Raw genomic sequence first — 19,038 nt, forward strand, 5'->3', positions numbered from 1 at the left:
TTGATGGAACCTTCTAGTCAAGCGAAGCTACTGGTCAATTTCGTCAATATCTTCGACCATGTTACTGTTACTAATTCAATCATCGTAAGGTGATTCGAAACGACCACCAAATTTGGTCGAACATTTCTCAGGGCTCACGATCAAATTGAGATTCCCCATGCCATCATATGCGGGTCATCACCCGGATTGGGTGCCATTCATCCATTGGTCACCGCATTGCATAAGGGCCAGTCTGGAAAGACGCGTTGACAGTACACGCCACGGGCACCGGACGTCTATGAACCTGCATACTGACAACGGACAGCGGACAGCAGCGTGGTGGCAGCGGGATCACGTACACGGTGTCACGAAGGGTCAAACTATCGTGCTTAAATTATGGGAATTTGCGTGGCGATTATGAAATTTTTCATTCCACACTGATGGGTAAGGTGTCGTGTTGCTGTTTCATTCATACCGGCATTTATTTACTGTAGGCCGCGGGATGTTAAAAAGTAATTTCAGTGTTCGCAGGGGGTCACCGAAATCAAAAAGTAATTTATTTGTCGTTTTGACAGCTGGGAAACAGTGGTAGCGGAATCGGACAATAGTTCAAATCAAAAAATGTCGTTTTCAACGCGCACTGCTGATTGATTTGACACGTGTTTTGACATGCCATCAACCAGCTCGATATGGGTTGATAGTGATTGTGACGTTTTTATCGGAATGATCTCTACTTTTACAATAATTGTATCGCCACCTTGCCGACATCATCAAATTACCAGTATACCAATTAGTTCGACTTTCGTTCACGCGCAGCGACATTCATGTCCGCTGCATACGGCAAGAGTCAGGTATCTTGAATTAGTTAATTTTGGTGTCATACAATAAAATAACCTTCAACAAGTTTGGTTCCCCTAAACAATACATATAAAAATTTGAATTTTGAGTGAAGCTTTTTTTATTATTGGTAAAACAATGGAAAAGTCTTAATTCCATTTGCTAATAATGCATTGCTTTTTATACTTTGGATCTATCTTTATGTTCGACGTCGTAACGGTACACATGGAAGGAAATCCTTGATGCTCACGGTAGCTACTAGTTGCCTATTCTGATTTCAGTTATTAACGGGGCAACTCTCGCGTGATCAATTGATATTTCATATATGGGTGATATTCCGTATGAAGTTATGCAAGGAAATTTTTTCAGAATCTTTGCGGCGGCTTGATTCTAGACGCCGCGTTGCAAGCCCAAACGAAGAAATATCCCGGTGTGATGATCAAAGAACGGAGTCCTACTCCGTGGTGGGACAGAAAGTGCTCTGATATCTATACGAAAAGATCAGACGTGTTTAAGACCTTTCAGAAGGAAGGTATACTTGGCGACAATATGCGGTGTTCGGAGCTCGATACCTTTTACGATAACTTTTATCAAAGATATTCCTTTTTTATCTCGGTGTTATTATTTCTTGGCTAAGCTTGATAACCTTGAACATATTATGGGTTTGAAATTTGTATTAGCCTAACCGAATAGTGAAAAGTATAAAATGCCGGTTGTTAATAGTTGCTGTCGAGGTTACGTTATAACATATTTGCATTTTTACTCAAAAACGTGGTGATTTTTCAAGCTTTTAAGGCTTGGGTTAACTCTCAGATTATTTTTTAACACGTCAAATGAAACTCATGGGTTGCTCTTTAAAACGTATTGATTAGATTTAGAAACTAATTCTGTCGACAAATTTCAAGATTTTTCAAGCTCTCGGGGCTTGGGTTAGTTCTCAGATTAATAATATAGTAACCGCGTAAAGCATCGCGCTTCTCGCACAACTGGTTTAAGTGATGAACTAAACAAGTTATGAAAAAATTAAATTTTCTTGGTTATTTTTAAAACGGCAATTTTTTAACACGTCAAATGAAGCTCTTGAGTTGCTCTTTAAAACGTATTGTTTAGATTTAGAAACTGTCGACAAAAGATAAAATGCTCTAAAAATCGCCTTGCGGTAAAAGCCGACATTGTATTCTTTGTAATTTTTGTAAGATCGATAAAGTGTAGGTATTCAGAGTTATAGCAGACAAAATTATTGGAGCAAATTTTACGCTTTAGGTTTGCCCAGAAATTCTCGAATGGGAAGCAGGGGGACATTGATATTCAATCGCTCCATCTCCTACAACGATCGCTTCAAGTAGCAGTCTGACGCCAGTTCCGAACAAACCATCGTGCCTTCACCCTAATAGTGTTTCTTGACGAACGACGCAATTTCCGGCAGGCACTTTGTACTATAAATTTCCCCGTTCACGGCCAGTCCGGAGCGAAAGAAGAGCGGCTTTGACATCCCCTTCTCGATGATTGTCAGCCACAGCAGTAACGTCTTGGAGAACTTGGTGTGTGAAATGAACTTCACTTCGGAGCTCATTTGCTTCGTGGGGGCAGTAAAACACGAAGCGCCCTGCCAGTCGTTGCTATTAAGGGTAAGATAAGGGCCCGTTTCATGTGGTCATATTTTCATCACTTTTTATACACCTCGTACCCTCCCGTGGTCTTTTGTTCAATCCCCCGCCCCCTCCGAATTTAACCACGTGCTCTTTATTAAACATTAAAAAAATTAAAGGTTCAAGAAAACTAGTCTTCATTTTCGGTAATATCATTTTTTCAAAAACAGAATGAGGAAACGAATAGATAATGATTGTTATTTTTAAATAACATTTCATTATTTCTAACAAATATAATGGTTTCTTTAACTAAGTTATTTTGAATATGCTATTCTATTGACTGTATTCTATTCTATTTCTATTTCTATTTCTATTTTCGCTTATAGTTATGGTAAACTGTATACTCATCTAAAAAACGAATGTTAGTGCCAGCTTTGAAATATTAACTAGATAAAAAGTGAGTCCTTGCTTTTTGTGATTTTCTGGTATCTACAACTGGTAGACTTGTGGCTTATCAACCAGTGTTTTTCATCATATCGAGCGTACCGCGTATACCTTTCAAAATTCACGCCTGTGCATTCGTTTTCTATAGGGTATTTGGGAATAACAGTAGAAAAATAATTAAAAATTGGGATGATTTTGGTAGTGACTAGTATTCGTGTTCGCTGCTGGTATAGGCCCGCGGGGTCTGACAAAAAAGATACTTATCGTTCGTCTTCGCAATGAGTTAACTTCGCGCGCAACACTGTTCGGCTCAGTCACATACCACGGTGACACACCTTTCCTTTCCGTCATAGTCAAGGAGATGCAGAGGTAAACTCAGTCTCCGACAACAACGACTGTTACATCTCCTTCCTCATAACATCCTTCCTCACCCTAACGATCGTAAGGACGTGGCCGGTACCGTTACCTATCCATCCATCCATCCATGCGGGAGCCACTGAATTGTTGTACACTGAAGATGGCAAACTAATCCCAAGTAACCATATACGTGGTTCCTTGTGCAACTTCACTAGCTCAGATCGATCACGGAGGAGCAACTACGAAATGGGCGGTCGTTCAAGCTTAAGCTCAGTGTCATTCATCATAACGAACGAATTTGTAATTTTGTGTTTTTTTTAATAATTTAAAGTTTTTGAAGTTAAAATTGAATAAAATATAACATCTAGTTTTTTAAAATATAGTTCCAGGAATAATGTCACAAATCTAAACACATTGCAAAATACAATTATCAAATCTTAGAGGCAAATGACACATTGAACAAAGCCTCGTTTGGAACATAAATCTTAAACCCGTTTCATGACTGTGTATTTCAATCACATATCTCGAAGTATAAATCCTTCCTCATACACCTCCAATTGTGTCAACTTGTTAGATACTTCTGTTTTTTTTTTTTGATACATCCATGATAGAAGAAACTCGTGGAATTCCGGATCACTTACGCGTGCAGCAGATCCCTAAAATATTTTTCAACAAATTTTAAAACATCAACTGCGACAATGCGTTTTATACTGACGGATCACTTATCAATGGGTCCACTGGCTTCGGTATCTTCAACAATAATGTTACCGTCTCCTACAAGCTCGATAATCCTGCTTCTGTTTACGTCGCAGAATTGGCAGCAATTCAGTATACCTTAGAGATTATTGAAAAAATGCCCACGGACCATTACTGAAAAAAAATTTTTTTTGCAGGTCTTCTCTGATTTCGCTTTAACTTTTCACAGTTGTTCCTTTTTGATAAAGAGGTCATTTTATGATATCAGTTCTTCATGTAGACTCACGACTGCTGCTTCAAAAGGGCCTATTCAAAATGTTGACTGAATGATAAAAATTTCTATATCAGAAAAATGGCTTGTTTGATTGAAATGGCGTCTTCAGCAAAAGTTTAGGTAATAAAATTGCGGTTCTAGAAAAAATATATGCACTGTAAAAAGTTTTTTTTTCTTCGCCAATTTTTTCAAAGTGTCACAAAATATAAAATATCTCAAAAAGTACTTTTTTTTTAAATCTAATATTTTTACACATTGAAGATGACAGTTTGTACTACTATCTGTCAAAATTTGGTGATGGTGAAATAAAAAGAGTTATGACCGTTTGAGTATTTTGACATTTTCACTCTGCACTTTATTTTGAATGTCTTTCTCCAGCTACACATAACAATGTTGAAAATTTATCTCTAAAAGCATGACACCAAACAAACGCGCAGTTTTTGTACCATAATCGATCATTTTTATATTGGCCCTGTTGAAATTGAATATGCGTAACTCACCGGCGAACCCTGCTATTAGAAGGTTGTAGAAATAAGACGAATACACAAGGTGACCAATTTGTACAGTGCGTAATTATATGAAATGAATCCAGATTTAGAGGACCGGGAGCTGGGATATTGAGCAGAGACAGGTTTCGCTATTAGTCTTGCACCTGAGAAAGTCCACTTCGAAAACTAACACTAATCGACCGGTCTTTTTTGGATTTTTTGAAAAATTAAACCCTTCTCAACACCGTTTACAAAATTCTCTCCCGTATTCTGTTCCATAGACTGAGGCGATTACCAATGTGGTTTTCGAGGGGGGCACTCCACTATGGACCAAATGTTCGCCCTGCGAAAGATCCTGGATAAATTTCGAGAATTCAACTTGAAAACTCACCATCTGTTCATTGACTTTAGGGCAGCGTACGATACAGTTAAGAGAATTAAGAGATGATCGAACATGGTTTCCCAAGAAAACTAATTAGGCTGACACGTGCCACTCTTGAAGGCTCTACATCATGCGTCAGGATAGCCGGTGAGATATCGGACTCCTTCGTGACGTTGTGTGGTTTGAAGCAGGGAGACGGACTGTCAAACTTATTGTACAATGTCGCATTGGAGGATGCTATACGGAGGACTGGCTTGCAAAGAAGCGGCACCATCATTACGAAGTCTCACATGCTTCTAGGTTTTGCGGACGATATCGACATCATTGGTATCTCGTAGAGCAGTGGAAGAGTCCTTCGAACCTCTCAGGAGGGAAGCTGCGCGAATAGGGCTCATCATTTACTCTGCTAAAACGAAATACATGGTGGCTAGTAGAGAGCGTGGTAGTCCGACGAATGTTCGTGCTGAGGTGGTGTTAGATGGGGAAACTTTTGAAGTAGTCGACGAGTTTATATATCTGGGAACATTAGTGACATGTGACAACGTGAGATAAAAAGGCGGATAGCCGCTGCAAACAAGGCTTTCTACGGATTACGTTACCAGCTGAGGTCCCGCAGCCTGCAAACCCGTACTAAACTTGCACTCTAAAAAACACTAATCCTTCGCGGCCATTAAGCATGGACGTTGAAAGAGGTCGATCGGCGAGCTCTTGGTTTTTTTAAGCGTAAGATTTTGCGTTCAATTTTTGGCGGCAAACAAGAAAATGGTGTTTGGAGCAGACGCATGAACCATGAAGTGTACCAGGTGTACAAATCGGCGGATATGGTGTTAGGGTAGGTTAAGGATAGCAGCCCAAGACCAAGTGACATGGCGACGTATTCTAGATTCGACATTGGATCGATAATCGGTTTGTCGCCGTAAAAGTAAAGTAAAGTAAGTAATTTCATTAAACTTCAATGCAATAACCGTACACTCGCACCTTACACTTAACTCCGCACATCAGGTTTTGTACAACATCTGCCTACAGCATTTTCTAGACGAAAACCCACTTTTTCATCATGTCCTCCTCAGATTTAACTTTCTTGAGATGCTTTCAAAATATCTGTTTCATGAATTTTTGGATAGACCTTAGTTCCGGTGCGTTGGGGAGGGGTCCATGCCCATGGGTACGAAAGTGACCCCGTTGGCATCGTACCACTCCAGGACATAAGTTAAATAGTGGCACGAAGAAGTTTAACAGCGTTACTTAATTTTTATGGTATATACAAATATTTTTAGAGCCAGAACGGTTTAGTTTTATCAGTGTGACGCCTTCGGCAAAAATAGCAATCATGCTGAAAACAACTTTCGACTGCCTACACTAGACGTACTGACACTGTATTAATAAATATCTCATTGTGATTTTGTGTATACTATTGATCGTTATTTACTCTTTTCGTTTTTGATTATTGTGTTCATTATAACATTCGTGACCTTCCCTTTTGACAACGCTCTTGTTCCGACATCAGAAGAAAGCTTCGTCGGGAGGCCGGTAACGGACCTTTCTCAAATGTTGTCGCCCGTTATTTTGTTATAACTGTAATTAGATCAGAAGCATCGTGTCGCTGCAATTGTGCAACGATTTCTGATATGCTAACTACCACGTTGTGCCATCAAATTCTTCAACATATTTTAGTGAATCAACGTTTTATTCCTTATCAAAAGTTGTTTGCTCGTTGATTACCACTGACACCTTGTTCGGCATAGATTCACGGAGGAAAAACTAACTGGTTTGTTTTCAACATATTATTGGTTGATGTATGAACGAAAATATATTGTTGCTTCAAATTAGGATTGTATGATTACAAATTATTATTCTAGTTTGAAACTAATCCAATCAGCCTTTTCAAATTAAGTGCACAGTTTCTGTTGAATCGATATAGAATGTTCATTGTTATTACCTAAGAATTTGTTTATTTTGAATTGAAATTAATTTTGATACAACAATAAAACGGTGTTTAACAGTCTGTTGTAAATAATATCTTTTTTCAGATTAAAATAAACCGTCCTTGTTGTTTGTTTTCACTTGGCTTTGTAAGTTACCGATACTAGAATACTCGATATCTTGAAAAAAAAAATCGATACCAAAATTTACGATCTTAGTATCGTCCATCTCTATCGTCATAACTCAACGTGTTTTTCCGGTTTTTTCTGTCTTTTCACAGCGACTTGTGGTGAGTGTAAAAAATCCTGCCTGGGCTCAATACGACGTAATTTTGCTGCTGTTATTGGTAACTCTAGTGCGTGCCGTTCAACTACACAACTAAAATCAAAAATATAAACTTTTTTTTGCTTGGATCAACCATGTGTTTTGTTGAAACAATCTGCACTTGCTAGTTTATGATAAAACGAATAATTAATTTATTTCAAACAACCGCTATTGTGATGTTACCCAAAAGTTTGTTTGTCGCTATTTGAAACTAAGAATCTGCTTGAGTTAACATGAAATTTGGTTGTTTTTACCATTTTTTTTTCTCCGTGTTGTATTTGTAGAATTTATTTTGCATCAAGTATCTGACAAAATCATTCGTACAAATGCAGACACAGGGACGTATAGCCGTTCGAAGTAGGAATTCCTTCGAGAAAAAAATCAATCAATCAACCAAACACTGAAAGATATATAGAATCTTAGTTTATTCAAAATTTGGATATTTTTTCTGGCAAATGTCGATGTCAACTTTTTTATCATTCATAGTAGTAGAAATATGGGCAAGAGGGAAAAGAGAAACTAGAGATGTTCCATGGTGGTTGTCCAGCTGGTCCGGTAAAAGTCAGAAATTGTATGTAACATTTTTTTAAATCAGGGTAGGCTGAAGGATTCAGTTCTTTCGTTAATATTTTCACCGCTGAAATTTTCTGCGCGGATCACAGTCTCCTTATGTCTCCTTATCGTCAAGCGCAAAAAAGCGTACCACGGCGATTAGTTGTAACAAGTCGATAAGCGTTCGATGATACTCACAACACAGTCACTGCCAATATTTTTAGAAAAACACGCAACTTGTTTACATTTACCCATGTACGTTCCTCTACGGTCAGAATTAAGTTAATTGTCAGATTCGAGTACTTTCTGGTTCCGTCAACATCACGCACACTGTACTTTCGGCGGTGCTTTACGTTTATTGCTTTGTCTTATCTATTTGGTTCGCGCCTGAAAAGAGAAATAAATGCAGCTACTTCACATCACACATCACACGTGTGTTGCGTTGATGAGCTAATTTAACGAATTTCGCCGTCGTCACCACTCAGATAATGAGATCATCAATTTTGGGGTTAAGATAATGCTTTTGTGCTTTCGATTATTTGTTTGGTTTGAGTGACCACTGAGGAGCTACCTCGAGTAATTTAGAGGACTTCGAATCAATATCAATCGGTTAACAAAGCTCGTTGTCACATTTACGATTAACAATCGTGTGCACTACAAAATGCAAGAAAGCCATGGCCTTTCCTAAGAAGAGCTGCTTTTTCACAGGCAAAGAAGTTAACATTACGATATCGCACCAAATAACCTGTGATCGTTTATTGACCAGTTTTGATTTCAAGTGATTTCAAATGATCAATGAATGCGATTTTGTTTTGTTTATTGCCGTTGATCAGAGCAACAATAATGAGCCATTAATGTTGTGACGCTATATCCAATCTTATCATAACTGCCGTTCCAAGCATAGTTGTCCCGGCGTGCATAATGTTTTCGTAAATCATGCCAACTACAACTATGCCTGAACGGCAGATTAGACCATTGAACAACCCGCTTGGTATTCTTGTATCACTACCGCGTGATTAGATAGGTGGTTATGATATTAGACAGTCAGTCGACATACATCCAGGCATCCAGATAATCGAGTACACAAATTAGTGTACAAATTTGGTTCAAACAGTGCGGATGGAGTGGAGGTTTTTTCGTTTTCCTGACAGAAGTAGACGGATTTGAAATGACGGATTTTGGTGGTAATGACTTGACTTATTGTTTTAAACACATGTCATGGAATTCGTCAGATAGCGCGCCAAAGACTATCCCACGTCCAATCCCAATACAGGAAGGATCTCCCTATCTCAACACGCCTTTGAACTTAAACACTGGACAATACTCTATGAATGGAAGGCGACGCGGAAAAGTTTATTTTTCAACCAGTGTAAATTCATGGAACATACAGGGTGTGAGGAGAGATTTGGAACGAAAAATGATGTAAAAAGACTTCGGAAAACATTGCCCCGGTTAGGGTTTCAGCGAGAAGATGTTGAAAAAATTGCCAAAAATCGTACGTAGTCAGTAAATAGTTTTATGTATCCTCTATATACTTACTTCACTTACTTTTCGTAAAACTTTTTCACCTCACCTTATATATAGATAGGTTTCAAAACCTCGCAATGCAAAAATCCATTTTTTCAACCCCCACCTCTATATGTAACAGAGCGTAACGCCACAACATACTCCATCATAAGAATCACATAACGCAGTAAAAAAAATATTTTGACCATTTGTAGCTCGTTTTTTTTGGAGTAAAACTTCCAGAAATCCTTTGTTACGTAACGCTGATCTTATTTTCCTTCTCCCTCGTGTAACAATTCATAACACTCAAGGATACTCCCTCTCTTTTCTGTAAGCGTTACATAATTTATAAAGGCCGCCTCATCTTGTTCAATCGATTTTCTTGATAAAATTTTATTTTATTTTAAATTTTTTTTAATAAGTTTGTGTGGCCAATCACAAGTGGTGGCTTCTCAACTTATAAGAAATGTGTAATTTCAATTGTTAGTATTTGTTGCCTTTCGCAATGAGGACAATAGAATTAACTCGGTAATAGTTTTGCTTCAGCAACTTTTCACAACGTATTTTTCATCCAGATTGGGATTATGCAAGAAATATGCGAACCGTTGCGGAACAGAGTGGTCTAAAGACATTTTTTTCAAAAATAAGTTTTTTACATACACCGCATCTACTAAAGAAGCTGAAGTTAGGAGACTAGACAAATTTCGAAAAATCGAACTTTAAAGCTGATTTATACCATGTTGAAATTTCGTTCGAAACAGAATGGCCATTTTGTTTCGGAACAGAGTGGTCTATGTACATAAACCGAGGTAATACCATCATGTAACATGTGATATCTAACATATTACATGTTATATGTAACTTGTCACTTGTCCTGTAACATGTTAAACGTGATTAGTAACATGTTACACGTAATGTAACACGAAAAATGTAGTATGTCAAATATCAAGTAATATGTAACATAATGTGTTATATGTAACGTTACACGTCACATGTTACATGTGGCATGCCATGTACATCATATAACATGTGACACTAGCCATTTTATACGAGTTAACGTCATTTTTATTTATGTTCATGTATGTACATAGACCACTCTGTTCCGAAACGATACGAGGATTCCAGTGAAATATATATGAAGTCAGAGTAGTCTATGTACATTGGTATGGTGAAATCACTTATTTCACCAAATAATGGTAATTTTATGTATCCATGTGGATCCACTTTATAACCTTCATATAAGAACATTTTGTTTGAAAGAATCCGTTGAACAGAATTTTATTCAGAGATTTTTCGAAAATTGCTTCTCCTGACAAATTTGCTCGATGGCACATAGACCACTCTGTTCCGCAACGGCTCATGTCATGAAATGTGTTCATAAGCTCATAAAACAGTAATCGTTCAAAAAACCGATCAAAGCAGATTGGATGTTTTGAAATACTTCTCTAGAAATATTTTTCCATCGTTTTCCAACTTCCAGGTGGTGTTTCCGCAAACTGGAAACCGTCATCTCGGCCTGAAAACATTCTTCGGAAACCAGTTTTCGTTTCATGGTACTGATAAAGGTTTGTCCAATCCCATAACGGTCACTGGTTTCATCAACCATGTTGTTCGAATTGTCTCCCAGAAAGTGTCTCCCAGATGGTCTCGAGGTACGATGCTGGCCTAACAAGCCAGTCGTCGTAGGTTCAAGTCTCGGCTCGGGAGAGATTGTTAGTGTCAGTAGGATCGTAGCACTAGCCCCGCAATTGTCCTGTTCACTAAACAGTTGGCTGCGAAGTCTGTGTATAACAAACAGAAGGTCAAGTTTCGAATCGGAATGTAGCACCAAAGCTTTGCTTTGTTGTTCGAGTTGGGACACAGGCTTATAACCAACTAGCTCAACTCCATCAATAAGTTCGAGCATCTTGTAATCACTGTAAAACAATCGAGGCCAGCCACAAAAGACAATCATTCCTATCGCAGTTGCACTTCTACCCATTGCCCTTCAGGCATACAAAAAAAAGGCTCGGAAAATATAATTATTGGAAAGTACTTTACATTTTAGATAGCGATGGACGCCATTTTGGATTTCAAAATTGCATAAGACATCTAGTTTCTGGTTAAAGTCCCGGTTCTAGTATCAAGATACATCAGTAGATATTGTTACTAACAAGCCTTGCACAAACTGGAAGTCGCGAATTCAATTTTAAAATGACGTAAGATATAAATTTTCTGTTTCTCAACGTCATGTCAGCCCTGGAAATATCAATATAAAGGAGTAAAGATTGGACTAGGAAAAATGCTACACTTTGTTTTGAGTGTAACTTTTAATCGCGTGGGTAAAACTAATGAAATATTGTGTAATACAAGTTAAGAGTGTCATGCTTATGTGTGCGAAATCTATCAAGTAGTTTCTAAGATGCATTCGAAACAAGAAGAGCAGTGCCAGCAAATCTTGAGCGCGGTGATCGATAATCCTGGTCAGTCGCACAGAAGGATTGGCAAAAGGCTTCGGATCCACCATTCCACCGGGTCCCGCGTTGTGAAGATTCCGGAAGACGAAAACCGTCGAGCGGCGCGCTGGAAGCATCCGAAAACCGAAAAAGGAATACCCAGAGAAGGCGCGGAAGATAAGGCAGTGCTTCAAGAAGAACCCAAATCTTTTCACCCGAGACGTGGCCAAAAAGGTCAATTTGTCGAAGTGGTTCGTTCGGACAGACAATGAAGTGGTCTGGGCTACGTGTTTTCAAGGTCAGGAAGGCGCCAAACCGGACTGACAAGCAAAACACGGCGTGCGCAGAAGCTGTACCGTGAGTGGCTGGTCAAGCGAGGTGTTTGTTCATGAATGACCAGACATACATCAAGGCAGACACCAAACAAATCCCCGGCCTCGAGTTTCCTGTCGGTACGACCCGCATGGAGGTTCCGAAAAATATCCGGACGAGAAAGATGGACAAATTCGCGAAGAAGTACTTGTTGTGGCAGGCGATCTGCGAGTGCGAACAGCACAGCAAGCTGTTCGTTATAACTGGCACCGTAAACGGGCAGATTTATCGAGAGGAATGCTTGCAGTAGTGCTTGCTGCCCTTCCTCCGCTCTCACCGTAGTCCCACGCTGTTTCGGCAGGATCACGTTTCGTGCCATTACACCAAACCTGTAATAGATTGGTACGAAGCAAAGGACGTTGATGTGATCCCGAAGGATGCGAACCCGCCAAATCCACCAGAACTTCGTCCAATCGAAAGTTTTGGGCAATAATGAAGAAGAAGCTGAAGTAAAGCGGAAAAACATTCAAAACCAATGAAGCTTAGAAAAAATCTGGGAGAAATTGTGTAAGGAAGATGGGCAAAGCCTCGCCCAAGATCTCATGAGCAGTTTCAAGAGAAAGTCAATAAATAAATTATGCCAAAATATAATATTTAGTTATTTAAATAGCTGATATATAGCTCTTCAATCCTTAAGAATTGGAGAAGCGTCTGATTTGAACAAAATTGTTGGTGTTCATATTGTTATGAATAGATCTGTTAACACTATAACCCTGGAAAAATAGTCTGCGTCAATTTGTTCCTCGCTTGCAGCAATTTTGCCCATTTTTTATAAACGTACGTCGGTTTTTTCTCGGTCTTTCATGATAAAAATAAATGCGGGTGTTTGTTATTCATAGATATGTTGACACTGTAGTGACCGTTTATCAATAATAATTTAAGCAGAAAACATGCATTTTTATTTATTTAGGAGACGGGAGTCATTCTGACGCATGATTGTCCTTCTACGCAGACAAAATATGATTATCTTTTCAGAGTTAATGATTATTTATCATTAAGTTTTTAACGAAAACTTGCATTTAAAATTATTTAAAATCCATGCATCAATTCAACGCCAAAATGAGATTATCTCTGCTGCAGGGTTAATATCAATCATTTCAGCAATCATCAGCAATCCTCAGATTTTTTGGCCCGAAATTGACGAAAAGCCGGGACGTAGTTAGGCATTCATATTTTCCAAATCCTTAAGGTGAAACCCCAGTCGGCCATTTTTGGATTCAAGAGGTTTCACCTTAAACTTAACTTTCCGTCATTCAATGGCTAATCAAAAAAAGCTGCGTATGGTTTTTGGGCACCTAATCCAGCCAAAATTTGGTCTTTTGTTAGTACTGACAACAAAAGGATCAGTCAACATCTCGTTGATCCAAACCCAATCCAGCTAACCGGAGATGTTACGCAAGCACGGTAATTTTATTTCAATTACCATCGCCAGCCCAAAATGCACAAATACCTACATTTCGTGCGTACTTCCGAGATGACGCTACTCTACCAGCCCAAAACAAAAGTGACGTGGCCCGCTGGACCCCTAACGACACTTTTATTATGCTCTTTCTTAGCGGAAAATTAACGACCAGTTGTCAGACTGTGTTGTGTCCACTTCTTTGTGTAGCCCGTGCGCCGCCTAATGACAGTGATTTTTTGTGTGTGCTTATTTTCTACTTGGTACACCCCTCCGTGTTTTGATAGTTCGTTTCTTTACTGCCAAAGGAGGAGGACATTTGGGAACGTTCACCCACTAAGAGATAGAGACAGCATCCCCTGTTTGACGTACCGCCATTGAAGTGATCAGTCTTTAGGCATTCCGATTAACCTTTTTTCTTGCTATATCAGCCAATATATCTACTAAATTAGTCTAAATTGAGGGTCTGGTCAAACACGCGCTAGTTAAGGAGTGAGTAGTTTTATTGGCCGCTTGCGGCAGGCGGAATGATTTAATTCGATAAATAAACCGGCACCGTTTAGGAAGCCTTTTACAATCATGACCCGTTACTATGTTGGGAGAAGCCATACGGGAAGAAAAATAGCGTAATGATGGGCAACGCGGCGTCGCGTCGTAGCAGGACTTGGTAACACGAGCACCGGGGCGCTGCGGGTGAAACATAAAAAATGTCTGCCAAAAATGCGATAAAAACTTTCGCTTTTTTGTGTTCAGAGCAGCTTGGAGTTGGTCGAACGTTGGATAGTTCCAGAAAGTTTTATTGTAGATGTGTAAGATTACAGCTCAACTGCCAGTAAATGGCAAATTTAGGGTAAAGTTTGGCTGAACTCGGCACGAAACTAGTTATCCTCGATTACACTGCGGCCGTGCAATCATAGGAGATGGTGCAACCGAGGCAAAGGTCGGGAACCTGTCACACCTGCGCCGTGCTGTGTTTTTTTCCTTCTACTAATATGGGTTATGCAGGCATAAGACGAAATGTTTGATCAATAGCGGAACGATATCCAAAGTAGCGCTCATTTCTTGACAAACAGGAGCGACCTTGACTTGCATACTGGAAGTTTGCTTGTGCCTTGGATTTATGTAAAGAGTATCAGGTCAACCAACATTGGATGGGGACGATGGGCTCGAGGGCAATAGCTGTAAATTAAATATTGATGTCATAGATAATATTAAAAATCAGTTCCAGAGTAATTCGCTACTGCTTCCAGAGCTGATAAAAAATCGTCAGTTAGATAACACTATTAGTGTTGTCGTAGGTCACTATTGGCACAAACATAACAGGTAGAAATCGCATCGCTGAAAAGCGTTAAAATAAATTAGATTATCCGCAGACTTGAGAAGGCTTAACATCATTCAATTGACGATATTGATCCAAATTCGCTAAGACCACTCGAAGCTGCTCCTTCGCGGTTACTCATCTACTGTTCAAAGCAAATCAATATAGTCAAAAGCACAAAAAAGCGCTATCTTAACCTTAACGATTTCATTATATGAACACAACGGCGGCGGCGTCCGGTGACGGCAGGTTAAGCGCTCGAAGTTCGTTTAATTACCTCATCAGCGCAACACATCAGGTGTGACGTGAAGTAGCTGCATTTTTTCTTCTTCTCAGGTGCCAACGAGCTACATAAAACAAATCAATGATTGTAAATCATCGCCATAATTACAACAATAACAGCATCTGCAAACAGACCAACCTCTACTCGGGCGTTAAGGTTGACGAAACAACGAAACAAGAGAGCACTTGAATCTGACACTTGACTGAATTTTGACCGCAGAGGAGCGCTGCATGGGAAAATGTAAACAAGTAGTATGTGTTTCTAATATTAGCAGTGACGGTGCTGCTGTGATGACCATCGAACACTTATCGACTTTTTATAACCACGCTTCCTAGATTGACGGATAAGCTGGCGGTAAATCACCACATATTCATCGCACAGGAGCCTCCGATTGTGCAATCAGCAGCGAGGGAACTGAGTCTTGCAGCTTTTCCTGATTTGAATACAATCGGTGATCTCTACCGGACAAGGGTCGACTCGTCGGGCCTCCGTGAAACGTCTCTATTTTCTCGTCTTTCCCTTCGCTTATACCTACTTCAACTACGACTTTAAACTAAACGATAAAGATTCCACTACGTGGCCCTAGGGTATAGAGCTCTGGCTTCTGCAAAATGCTACCATAGAAAGCTGACATCGACTCCACGCTTCAGCAGCTACAGTGGTTATCCATAGTGTTGCTACCTGGCCAGCAGCGAGTACTTTATGGTAGGTACGTCCTCTTATAACGAAAACGCTTCAATTTGGGTTTCATTTTCACTAATAATGGTTTGCAAGCAAACTTCATGCTGAGAAATCATGTAATTGGATCTGAAGAGACTCTTTAGCATAACATCACGGGTGGCTACTTGCGTGTCTAAAAATAATCAGTGATTGCATGAAAATAATCAGTGACTAAGTCTCACTAAATTTTACATATATTTTCACGTTGGACAAGTGATTTTATTGTTCACTTGATAGATAAATCAAAATAAATTTCGCAAATAAAATTGATGTCGAACTACCGTTCAAGGGGCTATCGAGGAACAAACAATATGCGATAAATATGATAAGAAATCGAAAGTTGATTCATTAATAGATACGTGTGAATCAATGCTTGGTCGACGGTAGGGTAATTGTGGTCATTCAGTAAAACTGAGTAAACTTTTTTTTTAACTTCTAATTTACGTTTAGATCGTAGTTTGAAGAGATTAGGGATTATAAAATAATATATTTTCTAATATGTTTGAAAATGTTAACAAAAAAGCCCACAAAGTGAAAATCGTCCTCATCAATATAACTTTTGTTATAATAGATTCGGGGCAATTTTTTTGCCAGATAAAACGATGCACGCTCTCACGATTTACGTAACATGTACGCAAGTGACTACAGTTAGAACCTTTCATGAAGGAATTTATGATGATGCCATAAAATGCTGCAATGTTGGTAGTTCAGAACTGAAGCTAAAATTAACATACCACACTGCAAAAAATAATAAAAAAGCGTGAAAAATGTTAAAGTTAATTCTGGTAGCGGGGGATTTTGGTCCGAACGTTGAGCAAGAGCAAATTTAAAACTTTTCGTCAGAACGGTTAAAACCAGAAGCTATAAAATTGCAAAAATAGTTTTTAAATAACTTAAATTTAGTGAACGGTGCGTTTGTTGTCGAAAAATTCCTAAATTCATTAGGGTACTAAGATCTAAAATAAAGAGCAGAAGGGCTGTGTGCAAAGCCACGACCGTAATATTGACGTAAAATTACATAAGGCTGTTTGACATTATGGTACTACTGGTCAACCTGTTCTAAACTGGAAGAATTTTCTAGCGATTAAACGTTGATCGTCCATTGGAAGTATTGTAACATTTCCTCGTTTGATATATTTTGAAATGAATTGAATATTTCCAAAACTTTAGGAAAAGCTAACGAATTTTGATTTGTACATGTAAATACGACATCACTGAACAGGAATGCAACATGGCTGTTATTTGTTTTGTCCTCAAACGGACAATTGTTGTTCATATTAAAACCAGATATGATGCTGATCGCATCTTTGTGCTGTACTACTTTGACAGAGGGGATTAAAGCACTTTGACAACAAAGAAGAAAGCTGTTACCACGCTAAAAATAGACGGCCTTCAAATTTTGATTGCCAAGATCCAGAAAATGATTGGTGTGAGCAGAAGCAGGCTCTTATATAGTCCAAGAAGTGCGTTCGCGGTCAACTAACATTCTGTCGACCGTATTAGGGAAAGTAAACATTAGCGACTAATCAAAGATCGAAATCAGCATCTAACAAGGCTTGACAATATTTAATAGTACAATAGTTCTAAGTAGCGGAACTTACTGAGCAAAGTGGTTTTAAATAAAACAAAACTAAAATAAGTGTTGTACCGTAGTGCACAAATGCAGACTTGAGGTAACACGTTCGTTAATTCAAATATTCATAATTTTCAATACACTGTGCACAATCGTACAGGTAAGTAGGAAAACAACACGACATAGAAGTTCGAACTCCGTTCAGTGATAGTAAAGTTTATACATTTGAAAATGGCACGTTTTCGTTACACTTATCACAAGATACTGACGAAGTTTGATTGCGTGGTACAGGATGGCGTCAAGGTAAACTTTAAACAGTTTCCTGGACAGTAATATTATACGGCAACTGGAAGAGAAAAGATGGCTGAGATTTTAAAACACATTAAGCTGTCAAAGTTTGCAAAAAAAAGTTTCGTGTGGCAGGCCATCTGTTCCCGTGGTTTGAATAGCAACATTTTCATTGCAAAGGGTTCCATCAACCAGGAAATTTATGTGCAGGAGTGCTTGAAAAAAAACGTCTGTTACCTTGCCTCAAGCAAAACAGTTGTTCCGTTCTGCTTTGGCCGGTTTGGGCTTATTGCCATTACGGAAAAAAGACCATGAAGTGGTATGCCACGATCAACATCTAGGTGGTGCAAAAGAACATGAACCCTCCCATCGCACCAGGGCTCCGCCCTTTAAAAATACTACAAGGTAAACAACCCCAGGGTTGTATGGAATGGTGACGTGGAGCTTAGCACTGTAATTAGAGGGATTTTTTTGTTACATAGGTTACAGAATCCGCAGACAGAATTGATTAGTTTATTCAGTGACTTACGTATTTTTATTCTAAGACTCCCCTCATTTTTTTAGAAATACATTTAACAACACTCGGCAAAATATCGTTGTTTTTTTTTGTTCATCTATAATTTATTTGACACGGCACAAATACAATTTAATGTTTAACGGCGTCAATTATATCTGGTAGCTTACTTTCTAAAGTATCTTAATAACTAAAAGCAAATTTTTTATCCTCGCTGCCGACTACGAGCTGAAACTAAATGTAACTTAAAGCTATAATATTTTGCATTAAAAGCACTGGTTTACTGTATGATGGTTTTCATTGCCATAGGTAAGCACATGTTCCGCTGCTGGGCCAAGATATTACGGACTGGCATATTGGGTTGTCTCCCTCGGGCCTTGAGAGTATCGTGTGGGTCTGATTGCTGTTTTCGGATCCGGGGTCTTAACGTGTTCTTGTCGTTAGGCTGGATGCAGGCGGAAGGGGGGAGGACTAAACTAGGGCGTGGATGGATTTCAGGAAAACGTATATAAGGGACATGTAGGATAGGTCACGGCTTGCCAAGACATCACGAACAGGAACAGCCGACTGCCTACCTTCGGCCTGCAGGGAAGCTATAAATTTAGACCTGGCGTCACGGTGTACAGGGCATGACCAAACAACGTGCTCTATGTCGTGATAACCTTCACCACAGGCACAGATACCACTTTCCCCGAGCCCAATACGACGGAGATGCGTATCATATCTATAGTGATTGGACATAAGCCGCGACATCACGCAGATGAAATCTCGACCTACATCCAACC

General features: G+C 39.2%; 1 protein-coding gene across 1 annotated transcript in view; it reads right to left on the reverse strand.

Moving 5' to 3' along the window:
- The window catches only part of LOC129725502 (transcription factor SPT20 homolog), an 87,869-nt gene that overhangs the window by 13,670 nt on the left and 55,161 nt on the right, over positions 1 to 19,038 (reverse strand). The gene's annotated exons all lie outside the window — the stretch shown is intronic.

Source organism: Wyeomyia smithii, chromosome 1 (genome assembly GCF_029784165.1).
Source record: "Wyeomyia smithii strain HCP4-BCI-WySm-NY-G18 chromosome 1, ASM2978416v1, whole genome shotgun sequence".
Taxonomy (NCBI): Eukaryota; Metazoa; Arthropoda; class Insecta; order Diptera; family Culicidae; genus Wyeomyia; species Wyeomyia smithii.